This window comes from Acartia tonsa, chromosome 13, assembly GCF_053477335.1.
Source record: "Acartia tonsa isolate MP-2025a chromosome 13, ASM5347733v1, whole genome shotgun sequence".
Lineage (NCBI taxonomy): Eukaryota > Metazoa > Arthropoda > Copepoda > Calanoida > Acartiidae > Acartia > Acartia tonsa.
Genome location: NC_137272.1, coordinates 33,833,619 through 33,847,461, shown reverse-complemented (window position 1 = coordinate 33,847,461; position 13,843 = coordinate 33,833,619).

Here is a 13,843-nt window from a genome sequence, read left to right as displayed (position 1 = left end):
TACACGAATACCCAAAACAAAATAAACTTATGACAATTATTATGATTGTGCTCACAGCCATGTTGTTGGGAAATTATCTTGCTCCATATGGGCTATTGACAATAATTTTCCTATATGTCAATATACCCAATGGGAGATATTTCTTGCAATTGCTGGCTGAGAGGACAACCGACATAATAGATATAGACAAATTAGAAACAAATCTCGAAATTAAAACAATTCAAAGCCACCTAGGCGTGCTGGACAAGATCCAAATTCCCGTGGCAATTAATGGCAGCAAAATAATTTTTGAACTAGACACTGGGGCCGCAGTAAACTGCGTGTCAGAAAATATCTTACTAAAAGTGCTGCCTAATTACCACGAGATGGACCTTTGTTCAGCCTACCGTTTGTCTTCAGTAGAAGGCAAAGCAATAAGCGTCATTGATGCCCGACGCCTAGGGGTTGAGTTTGAGGGGGTGGGAAAAGTGTTCTTGGACTTCCATGTACTTAAAGAAAAGAATATTTGCCTATTAGGACGCCCATTTTTGATCACTTGCAATATAGGCATGCAAGTAAAGGGGCAAAAAGTCTACATAGAAATAAACCCTAACAGAAGAAAGGTAAAAAATCCTTTTGCTGTCAACATCAAAAAATTAGAATTAGCAAAGGGAGAAGAAAAATTAATAGAACTGGAAGTCAAAGATAAAGACTCAAAACAAGAACACTTTATCCCACACCTTTCAAACATGTATACTCAAATTAAGATAAGATATAAAATGTATTCAATAACCAGGACAGGGGAGAATAAACTCGCGGTGTACTGTGAAAATGTAGGAGAAAATCCTCTTGTCATCAAACCAGGCGGGTTTCTGATCTCTCTCCTGCCTTGCCAACCTGAAACAAACAAAAAATTAGAATTAAAAGGTTTTAAAGCACCTAAAATGGGTTCAATTAAATCAATCGCTGTCTTGAGAGGAAACAATGGAATTAAAGAGCAGCTTAATAAAATAAAAAAAGGTTCCAATATTCTGTCAAAGACGCGCGATTATCTAATTAAACCCATCCTAAATATAATAAAATATGTTAAGAATAAAGTAAAAAATATTGTAAATAAACTACTGGATAAAATACCATTTAAAATAGTGCTAAAAAACGTATAAAGCCCCGCTCTAATGTTGATATTTTTAAGAAAGATAAAACATATGTTAACGTAAATAAAATTATTAAAATAAATAGTGTAAATACAATACAACCAGAAAATGAATTAAGTCTCGAAGAAATAGCAGATATTTTTGGGGATAATAAAGAGGGAATTGAGTTGACTGCGCCACTACCCCCACCACCATTAACCTTAGAACAAATATTAGAAAAATTAAGCTACATAGAGGACCAAAATGTAAAACAAAGAGTAGCTAATCTTTTATTAAAATTTGAAAGTGGAGCGTCCCACAACTTCGATATTGGGGAAAGCATTGAAGAAATGGATTTCCCTTGCCCTGAAAATTATAATAAGAATACTAAAATCTATAATCTCTCCCTAACAGATACGCTCCATCTTAGATATTTCATAGACCTATGCTTAAAAATGGACATTATAGAATGCTCCCCACCCAGCCAGCAGTTTGGGTCACCTGTTTTCCTTACGAGCCGTAAGGATAAACAGGCGCCCCCACGTATAATCATTGACTCTAGGGGGGTAAATGCTAGTATTCCTTACAGCGTATCATCGATCACAATGGATCCGATGAATACGCTAAAAAATCTGCTACCTAAAGTAAGATATGGGACTTTTGTAGATATTAAAAATGCATTTTATAATCTTAAACTATCCCAAAAAGTTCTAGACTCAGGAGTGTCCTGCATTGTGACTAGCTTTGGGTGTTTCCGCTTCAAAAGAGCCATCACCGGCTATGCGGGAACACCCAGCCTTCTGTTGCATTATATATTATCAAATATTCATTTAAATGATTTAAAAATTAATGACATTATAGAATTGTTACTAGTTTGGTTCGATGACCTCTCAATTTTCAGTTGGTATGAAGAGGACATAGAGGACCACCTCGCCAAACTAGAAACTTTTCTATCCCGCCTTAATAGGCTAAATTTAAAATTAAATTTGGACAAATGTACTTTCTTTACAGACTTAAACAAAGATAAAGTAGTAGTACTAGGCTATGAAATCGGCCAGGGACGGATTACCATCCCTGACAAAAAGGTCAAATATATAATGCAACTAAAGGCTCCAAAAACACTAAAAGAACTTCAATCATTTATAGGAAATCTTCAATATTATAGATCACTTTTGCCCCTACCTATCCATGGACATATGAATGCTTTGTTCCCCCAAGTAAGGAATTTTGACTGGAATGAAGAAGCCGATTTTCACTTCAATAAAATCAAAGAAATACTTGCATCTGATAATCTCAGCAATGAATCAGCAAGAAATATAGACTTTCAGATGTTATATACAGACGCCAGCAAGCATGCCATAGGTTCCAGCTTGCTAGGATTTGAAATTAAAGACCTTTTTCAATCCGAGCTGCCTAACTTTATGGACATGCCTGCTGAACTAAAAGCATATTTTAATGACCATGAAGCGATAGGGGTACTTTTTAAAGAATCAGATTATCTAAACTTATTTTATCAAATATCAATCTTCTTAAAACTAGATTTTTCAAATTCATATGAAAATTGGTATAAAATTTTTTCAAATAATTTTACAATGTATTCACAATTAAGCTATCTCTTGGAAGTCACATCTGACGATGTTGTAAGGACTAAAAAAGAAATGAATAAAATATTTGTAGAAAAAATAAATCTACTTAGAGCAGGGGCTCTATCATTAAATAATCCATACGTTCAGACATTCCTATTCTATGCTTTTTCAATGTTTTCGAAACATAAACTTCGAATAATTTACCTGTCAAGCAAGGACGGATCCATCCTCGAGAACTTGCTCTACCAGCGGTTCACCGAATCCTCCAACTCTGAAATTATAATTTTTGTTAATAATGACAATTTTTATTATTTGGGAGTAAAAGAAAATTTTGAAATAAAACAGAGAAAATATAAAAAGACAGTTCAGAATCTAGACGTCAGTGACAGAGAAGTTTATACGTTCCTCGAAAAAAGCATGAAAAATAATTTAAATGATATTAATGTGAGAGGAAAAATATTAGGGTTTTTCTCAAAAACCGTGGCCCCCAAAGTTATGGAGACCACAGGTATAGTGTACCTAGAGATCCTGGCCATATACGAGGGCCTCACCTTCTTTGAGGTGGAGATCAAAGGTACAAGGACACTAATACTGACAGACAATGTGGCTTGTTATAAGATCCTTAGAAACAAGAAAATTGAGAATCGTAAGAGTAAGCTTGATTACTTGAGTCAAAAAATTCTCTACTGGTTTGGAAAAATGGTTTCCTTTCTATCTATTCGGACAGACGAACAGCTGGCCGATTTTATTAGCCGCTTAATGCCCCATGCTACTGAAAGACTTGACTTTCAGGTGGAGGAAATAAAGCCTGTATATCAAGGGGAAAATTTTGCTATTTTTGATGCAGCACCCATTATACGGGACAAAGAAAACTTTATAAACAAGGACACGGATGTACAAATTTTAGCAGTAACTAGAGGCAAAGCTGACGAAGTTCTTAAGAAATATGAGGAATTAACAACCCGCAATAAAAGGGCAAAAAAGGATAAAACCAAAAAGCCCAGTAAAAAGGAATTGCAAGAATCAAAAGCTTTAGCAGAAAAATTACTAGAACAAGTTTTGCCTCCTGTCCCTGCTAAAAATCCGTCCGAAGAAAATATTAATGTGCAACATGAAAGTACTAGTATACCTATCCCTGTCCCCGAGACATCAGACAATAAGACACATGTTGAAAAGAGCTCAAATCAAATTGAAGACCAAAATGTTAATTTTTATTCAAGGGTTAAGGATACAGACTCAGATAAAAATCAACAACTTTTTAATGACCCAATTCCTATAACAATTGAGGATAATAATCCAATAGATATTGTGCCCGTAGATGAACAATTTATTATAAATGATCCTATTCCAATTCTCCCTGACGAAGAGCAAAAAATAATAGAAAATCCAATAAGTAATCTTGCAGATAATGAATCAATAAATTTTAATAATATAGATCCCCTGACTCCTGACCCTATTGAACAAAATGTTAACACGAGTTCAAAAATAAATTTAAATGTTGAAAACACTGAGGATTTAGTGATAAGCATTGATACAAAAAAATCATTTTCTGAAGTCCTATTAAATACACAGGAACACAGTACAGTAGGACATAGTTCAAATCAGGCTATGGCAGACAAAATGGCACATTTTGAACAACAACTTAATAAAAAACCTGACAGGGAAGAAAGGGAAAAAATGAGAAAAGAAATAGTAAATGAATTCCTAAATCAACCCCATGATAATGAACAAAATCTGTCAAATAAAACTGAAAGTCACACCGAATATGAAGAAAGCATAATATTATTACCAAATGCAAATGCTACTTTTGAAAGGCTGCGAATTTTTGAAAAATCTACCTTTATACAATTACAAATAAAAGAAAATTTGTCAAATGACGTCGATCCAACGACATTAAAATATAAACAAAATTTATTAATTCTACCCTACCCTCTTTATGGCTATATGGCTGGAAGCATGCACCGTGATATGGTACATGCAGGGGTGAAAAGGGTTCGTGATAATATAACATCTACATTTTATGTACAGTATAAAACAAAATTGCGGAAAATAATTGAAGCCCATATAGGTTTATGTTGTACATGTATAAAATCCAAAAACAATCACCTAAGACTAAAGAGATTAACCTCAATTAATAGAAATAATAAATTTAGAAATACGGTGGTAGCAATGGACATATTGGAATTTAGTAAGAAATCAAAAATAGATGGAATAAAAGGAATACTGGTTTTTATGGATGTGGCCACCCAGTATATTACATTGCATTATCTACCAGACCTAAACTATGAAGATATTGAGAATGGCATAAGCCAGTACATTCTATTGCATGGACATGTCAAAAACTTTTGGGCCGACAACGGCAAGAACATCAAAAATTCAAAAAGTCATTTATTTTTAAGAAAAATAGGCTCAAGATTTTTAGATAGTGCTGCTTATAAAAGTGCCTCGAGAGGCAATATCGAAAATAGGATTAAAGTAATCCAAAATTTAGTACGAATTGCAAGGGCACATGCCGCAGATATAAAAATTAAAACAGCATTAAGCACAGTAATACATATAGTGAATACAATAAAATTAATAGGAACAAAGCTAAGTCCCTATAACCTCCATTACCTTAGTTTGTATGGTTTTGAAGGTGGAATAGTGCAAAATGATAATTTATTTAGACCTAACTTTTCATTTGACCCCAAATCTCTATCCAAGAGATTTGAGGATTATCAGATTCCTTTTAAGCAATTACATGATGAAACACAAGAGTTTATTTTTAACAGACAAGAAAAATTGTTGAAAAAACTTAACAAGAATAGACATGACCATAACTATAAAGTGGGGCAGTTTTGCGTGCTGCGCCGTGACCATCTAAAAAAGAAATACTACGCAAAAAATAAACCAGTTTTTGATTTAATAGTATGGGTAATACTTCATATAGGAACACCCCTAATTACGATAAAAAATATCTGGAGCACTTCTACAAAGAAAGTGAACCCCACGCAAATAAAAATACTGCGTGAGGATTTAATAGGCGATTATCAATTACCCAGCAAGGTTGCTAAACACTTTAAGGTGCTGACCTTGCGAGATATCCGAAAATTTAACAAAATAAATAAAGCAAATAGAATACTGAGAAGTATATCAGACGACAAATCTAATTCTAGAGTAGATTCACTGTCAAGTATTTAATCTTAGCTAAATTAAAGAAAGACAAATATCCTAGTTATATAGTAGCTATTCTCCTTTAATATTTAAAAACCCACCTTTCGTCATTGCGGCCAATTTCGGAAAGCTCAAGCTCATCGGACTCCAAGGGAAAATCTTAGCCATCAGTTCCTTGTTTTGTAACAGCATCTTGGACCTCGCTGTAAACATCCAGCTCCAGCCACGAGCCAGACAGGCAGATGTCCTGGAGCGAGGTGGGAAGGCTTCGGGTTCCGATGGGATACAAACAAGGCAGAGATCTTGGAGTAGGGTCGCGCAGCGACGACGGGATTAGATCCATCTTTTGTTTAGCCACGTTATAACGTCGCTGGTAACCATGCATTTCAGTTCGCAACCTCAAACACTCTACTCTAAGGCGTTGGGTTTTGGTATTCAAGATTCTATAGCGAATTTTTAACCCCTCCTCTTCGGTTTTAGATCTCTTCAACAGCTGGCGAGCATTCCTCAAATCACACCAAAGGCAGAGGGAGTTACAAATACAGGTCACCTGAAAATAAAAAATACAAATTAATAAAATAAGTGATTAAAAAACACATTTGCTAGAATAAGTGTAATATGTGTCATCCAAAAACAATAGATCTAACAAAAAGCAAACAAGTAGTGTCCCATGATCGCATGAGTATATATTGGGAGCTAGTTAGAATAATTCGACAGTTGGATTTATTGTACAACGCAATCATACAAGCCAAAATCTGTTTATGCAGAGCTTGTAAGAAATTAAAAAGGAGAGCAGCTACTCAGGAATCAGACGCACGTTTTTATCGATATATGGAGTTAAACTATCAACGTATGGCACGCCCTTATTTGAGAAGAGTCATTCTAAGTTTAGCCGCACAAATTAGAAATTTAGGACAACAAAACTCTTTAGAGTAGTTAACCAATCATTCATTTAAATAAGCTACACAAATTATTTTCAGTAAAAAATCAGAAAATAAAGACAATACCTAAACTAAGTGAAAAACAATGATAGTTGTGAATTCACCAGAACTTTTTAGATGCTTCCCTAAGAAAAAACTTATAGAACTAGTAAGTGATGATATGAAGGCGGAGGATGTGATTGTACTTTGCTATGATTACATCTTCTACTTCAACGCAATGTTCAGGGACTTGAGATGGGTCCAAAGCGCCACCTCCGATGAGATATTTCATGACCAACTGAGCGATCAAATTCGAAAGAACGGCGAATGGAAAGCCTTCTTAAAGAATTTGATCGCTTGGTTCCGCGATTCTCCACGGAGTGAAAGGCTGCCTAAAATCTTCCTTGACCATGCAGCCAGCATCGACCATACTATTAACAAATACCACCAAGCCATCAGAGAATGGGACTCTGCAGTATGGGAGGGACGAGATAAACCCAGCCGTTTTCAGAGAGAGCGACACGAGCTCCCCCATCACGAAGGAAGCCGACTCCAAAGCCTCGGCCGCCGTGCTCACCGCAACCAGGATAGACGAGATAGACGTTATCAACACCTTCAAGAACACCGTGCTAACCATTACCAGCATGATACTCGCAACATACTTGGCGAATACCCAAGGGAACAGCGACAAAGGCCTAGTGGCCTAGCAGCATGGGGATTCAGAGCTTGGCCAACTAGTGGCGACCTTCGCCAACAACTTGACAGAGGACGTCGCCGCTGTGCCTCGGTTCAACCAGTGCCACGCTATGACCACTAAAAATCACGACAGCTAAGAAAATTAGCACCCATCAGCTTAGTTGGTAGTCTAGAGTAGCAACATATTTAATCCTTATTCATGATATCTATATTTAACCATATTATCCTTATTTAATCTTATTTAACCATATTAATATTATAATCATTATATGTTAATCTCTATTTAATCAAAATATATTATAATCAATAAGCACAAAATGAGTTAATATGTCGTCTAAAAAATAATTATGAAAGATTGATAAACTCTATTTAAGAAGGATAGGGATAAGTTAATTAAAAATTAATAGCAATTTTGATTCTATAAAACGAGAAAAATTTATAAAAAGGTTTCTAAGCGACAATAGTAGGTTTTGCCTCAAATTAATTAAAATTGTATCAATAAAATGTGCGGCTGATGCCTAGAAAAGCTTCGCTCCCAGAAAAATAGGATTGTTATTAAAACGAAAACGCAAATTTTTAAAAACTTGTTTATTTCCAAAAAATTTTTAGTTGATAGGTGTATCTTAATTATACGTTAATACTTAAGTAAAACGCTAACTTTAGAAAAGGGACCGATCCAAAAAAGGTTTCTATAAAAATGTAATAACTAAAATAAAAAAGGTCCTAAACAGAAAAATGACTTTTAAAAAAATAATTACTACAAAAAATCTATATCGACGAACGGAAAAAGCTAATTTTAGAGAAAGTTTCGCTCCAAAATTATTTTTGTTTGTAAATGAATGAACATCCCTTTTTGTAAGAACTAACAAAGGGTTAAAAAAGTTGACACATGTCAAATTTGAACATAAAACAGATCCAAAATTATTTAAAATTTAATTCAAACAATGCAAGTTTGAATAAATATGACGCCATCTTACTTATTTAAAGTCCAACTTGCGAATTTTTGAAACACACTCACACAGCCTAGCCTACTGGTGTGTTTGCGTCACACAACTCAGTTAAGGGGTACGCACACCCTAGCGCCATATAGGCATACACACACACAAGCCAATTAGCAGTAAAGTACATCTCAGAAGGTCACTAAGGCACACACACACCACCCGTGCTATACAAGCACACACACACACGCAAATACACTTAACCTAGATGAAACATAAAACATACAAAATACAATCTTTATTAACAAAAAGCAACAAATTAATTTATAATCATATTAATAAAAAATTCTTCGCGTAAGCGTAAATACTCATCAATAATAGGTCTCAAACGAACGACAACGGTCTCGCGATCGTCACCATAGCTGGGATATTGGGAGAGAAAGACACTATACAAGCGTTCCAAACGTGCATGAAATCCAGTAAGGAAACCTTCCCTAACTCTCATAGGCAATTCAGGATTGTTAAGCCTGGTCACACTTTCGTATTTAACTTCATCCAACACTTTATCCAATAAAACCTTAATATAAGTTTGCAAATTATCAAAATTAAGGTCATTTACAAGTAAGGCTTTAGAATTCTCCAGCACATTTTCTGCAAACGACATCTTTCAAACAGAATATATAAATGATTCAAACACCAAATAACCATTCATTTTTATACCAAAATAACCAGGTGAGTAAAGCTAGAGATATGAGTAAAGCTCACGAGTAAAACTCATTAACCTGCCATTAATCAATTTCTATTGGTTAATAGAATGCTACATATTAATGCGCTGAATTACAGCGGCAAGCCTAACAATAAAATTCTTTCCAATAAAAATCATACAATATAAAATAATTCTAACCTTTTAATAACAATTATTAATAAATTATTACGCCGTTTAAAAAACAAATAAAAAAATATTTTTCCACAATTTATTGAAAAATCAATTTGGAAACATTAAGAAAAATATTTCAAAATCAGGGAAAGCTGCCGCTTGTCTTCTCGCAGATCCTGTTGGAAATTGAATCGAATCTTCGACGGATAAACTCAATGTAATCATTCGAATTCTCGATAAAATCATCCCCAAAAGTAGCCGGGTTAGTATCATCTGGTGTGAAACGGCTGACCCACTCAAATTCTAAATCCAGCAACTCTCTTCTAAAATTATCGCGATCAGTTTGAGAAGCTAAATCTCCGTATTCGCCGTTTTGTAAACCCACCACAATTTTGGCTATATTTCTAGTGAAATCGCCATAAATAACTTTTAGAGCCTCGCGGCTAGCAAATGTAGGCATTTTCGCAATAAGCAACCAAACACAACTAAAATTAAACAAAACAAACCAAGCAAACATCAACTAAAACACAAAGATAAACCAACTCACGCGCAAATTAAACGCGCCAAATAACAAAGGTTTAATAAGCTATCACACCTGGAGAATAAAAAACACCCCTTTTTAAACCGATTAAAATAAAAACCAACATACACAACAGCTGCAGGCAGCTAGACAGTAAAAGAGGCGGCAAAATTGTTAAAACAAAAACAAAATTTTAGAAATAAAACAAAATAAATAAAATTATTTTCACATTTATTAATGCATATTTGAAACACAAATAATTTGTCTAAACATGAAAAACTTGGAGCTGGTGAAACTCTACATCATCTTCTACAGTTTTCAACTTAGCAAGTTGAACATCTTCAGTTTCTCCTGGCAAAGGCCGACAGAGCAAGACCCTTGCGACTAGAGTCTCTTGGACACCCAATAGTCTAACCACCTCCTGTCTATCTACGGTAGGATCAGAGGTCTCAATCCTCGCTTGTAAATATCTATGGGCATTCCTCATGACGCTAGTCAAATCCTCCCAAATTAATCTAACAGTTTCGCTTGCAGCCATTCTTTTAAATATTCGCTAACAAACTAAAAGTAAAGCCAAAACCAAAAAACATTAGAACTCTAAGCACACCAGATACGCGCGCGCAAAACTAAATAAAACATCCATAGAACAAAAACAAAATAGATCAGAAATATTTTCGAACATACAAAACAACAAATAAATAAATATTACAAAATTTATTCATAAATTATGACAATAAATTTTATAAAACACTACAAATTGAAACTAAACTACAAATTTAAATTTTAATATTCTTGCCAAAAATCATAAACAGTCTGGCCAGCAAAGCCCATAGCATCCCGAAAAAATCGATCCAGTCTTGCAACCTTTTTAAAGATAGGCTTAATTCTTCGAATAAAAGCCCCCTTGGTTTCTCCAAAGATGGGGCGGCTCAAGCTGAAATAGTTGAACAGTACATCCAATTCACGCAAACATCCTTTAGCCAAGATACAGATACCATCATCAACACATTCCAAATATGCTTCGAACTGCTGCCGAGCACAACCAAACTCGTATTCTCGAATAAAATCCCAATCTTCACAGGCACTCACATACGCATTTTCATAACAAACATCCGCATCCATGGAATCCTTCTCAGACATTTTTACTCCAAAGTTCAATAAAGAATGATAAAATCATAAAGCACAACTCATATTTATACTTAAAATTGTCAATAACACACATACAGATTACAAACACACACACCGATATCAAAAAATTCAAATAACAAGCAAAAAAGTTAAACCTTAAAATAAATAGGTAAAATTAAAATTTTGTTCCAAAAGCGTTAAATTTATAAAACTCCTAAATGTGAATTATAATCTTTATAGCGTTAACACACAACAGCACTAGAAAAAATTAGCAAAATTAAAAATAATATTTAACATTGCATCTAAAATGTAATCCTTGCTATAAAACTTTTTAACATAAACAAAACGATACTAAACCATATAAAATTAATTTCGAATAATAAAATCTAACAACACTCAACCATAAAAACAAAATACAAATTTTACAACACATCATATTTATTAATAAGAAACAACAAACTAATTAATAATCATATTAGCATAAAACTCTTCGCGCAGCTGATAATACCCTTCAATAATAGGTCTAATATTAGCAATAAAAGAATCACGATCAACACCAAATACTGGCTGTAGGGTAAGAAATCTCTCATATAGGCTATCCAAGCGACCAAAGAATCCAGAGACCCAGAACTCTTCCCTCATTCTTATAGGCAACGTTGGATCATTAAATCTAGTAAAACTAGCATAACGGGTCTCATCTTGAAATCTATCCAACAGGAAAGTAAAATTCAATTTCAAACTCTCAAAATGGCTATTATTCAACTCGAAAGCTTCAACTTTCTCTTCCTCTGTTAAAGGCATTTTCAAACAAAAAACCACAACTAATAAAACCAAAACAAAAGCAAACTATTTTTATACCAAAAACCCAAGCGCATAAAAACAAATCACGTTAACTTAACTCACGAGTACACCTCTTAAACCTGTCTTTAAAACAAATTCCTATTGGACAACCAACCATAACCGAACCCCAGATAAAGAGGAACATAAAATAGCAACAAACTAATGTCCACATAAAACAACAAATAAAATGAAAAAGCAAATCCTATCTATCTTTCTCTCGACTAAATCTATATCACTAATACTCAGTCAGGCAAAATTCTAAAAGTCAATAAAAAAGCGCTACTAGTCTTGAACAAATAATCACTTATAAGATAGATAGAAAATAATTTTCAACAAATACACCCTCCCTCCCTACATCCCTGGAATTTAAATAATTAAAGGAGATATAAAAGCTACATATATGTCGTCAAAATACCCCTAAACGGTAAATTTTTTTGCCACAGGGGGAGAGTATTTGCCATTGCAAATAACATTAAATCTTTTGGTTAATAAAAAAATCCTTTAAAGTTTCATTCAAATAAAATAAGGGTAAAGTATGCATACGGCCTTATTCCTCAATGAAAGAAAAAAGAGGTCTTTTAGCTCAAATCAAAAAAGGGCAACTAGCTCCCAAACTTATAAACAGATAAGAACGGGGCAATAGGTCAAACATAGACCAAAAATAACTTTCCAAAGACCCTAAAATAAAAACAGGGAGGAAAGCACCATAGGTTATAAAAAACCAAAAATATTGAAACTTAAAAAACATAAAAGGTACTCACCACAATAACCAAAAGAAAACACACAACGCCAGCCCCAACCAGCAAGAGTGCTGGGCAAGCGGCCCGAAGGCCGCTCACGGGCGCCTCCTTCAAATCCGAGATATTTTCGGAACAGTTAAACAAGACAGGCGGCGCTGGATGTTGGTAGCGACTAAAAAAAAGAAAAAGATAGAATTAATAAATAATACTATTTTTTCCTCTAATAAATACTTCTAAAAAAGTACAAAAAATAATCATTACCTACAAATAACATTAACTACAGAAGGCTCTAAGCAACGTAAAAAATCTTTATGATAGTCCAACGAACCATCATGGAGATCAACACCAATCTCCTCACTACTATCTTCGTCGTAAACGTAGTTGGGATCCATAACAATAACTAATCAAAAACTGTAAGATTTCAGTGTATAATTTCACTGACTAAATAAAAAAGCAATATATATATCAAAATTCTAATTATTACCTCGCAATCTGCTAAACAGCAGATAAAATAGATGGTGAAATTAGCATACAGCCAAATGGCCAAAGAATACCCCAGGTAGATCTGGGAAAGCAGAAAAATCTGAAAATAACATAAATAAATTAGTAAAGAAATACCAAAAAATATATTAAAAGACTCTTGTTAAATGTCTTTAGATAATAAAACGCTAAAATCGAGATAAAAATTAGCGGGATATTGAGAACACTTTATTAAAATAAGTCCGATACTTAAAAAAGTTACTTACCACATAATAGAACAATAAGCTGGGGGAGCATCCTCCACAGCAACAACATCGCGCTCAACAGCGGCGTTAGATACAGGAGCTTCAACATCCTGGAGCTGAAACTCTTCAGTGGCCCCCCCCGGACGTGAGCGAAGAAGAAACACCTGGCCAAACGCCAGGGAAAAACGCCGGGAGAAGGCCTTCAGCTTGTCTTTTGGCAACACTGAAAATAAATCAAAATTAATAAAACATTATAAATAAATTAAGATAAACCTTTTAAAGATCGGACCAATACTCAATAAATCTATTAATTGATATCATTTTCAAAAAGCAATTATATTATTTTTATGTTTCAGCACAGCACATAAATCAGAGATTAAAAGATGGCGCGTGCATATAAAAAGCAAAAAGTTATATGCATAGGGGGAAGTTACTTTCAACGAGTAAGGTCCGAACTTGAAAAGGCAAGTTTTATTTTTCTTTTCCTAACAAATGTACAGATGTTATATTCATCAAACTTACCCCCCAGAAAAAGGGAAATGAAAAGAAATTTCTTTAAAACCTTAAGAAAAGAATTAAACAAAGACACACTAATACTGTTAAATTTA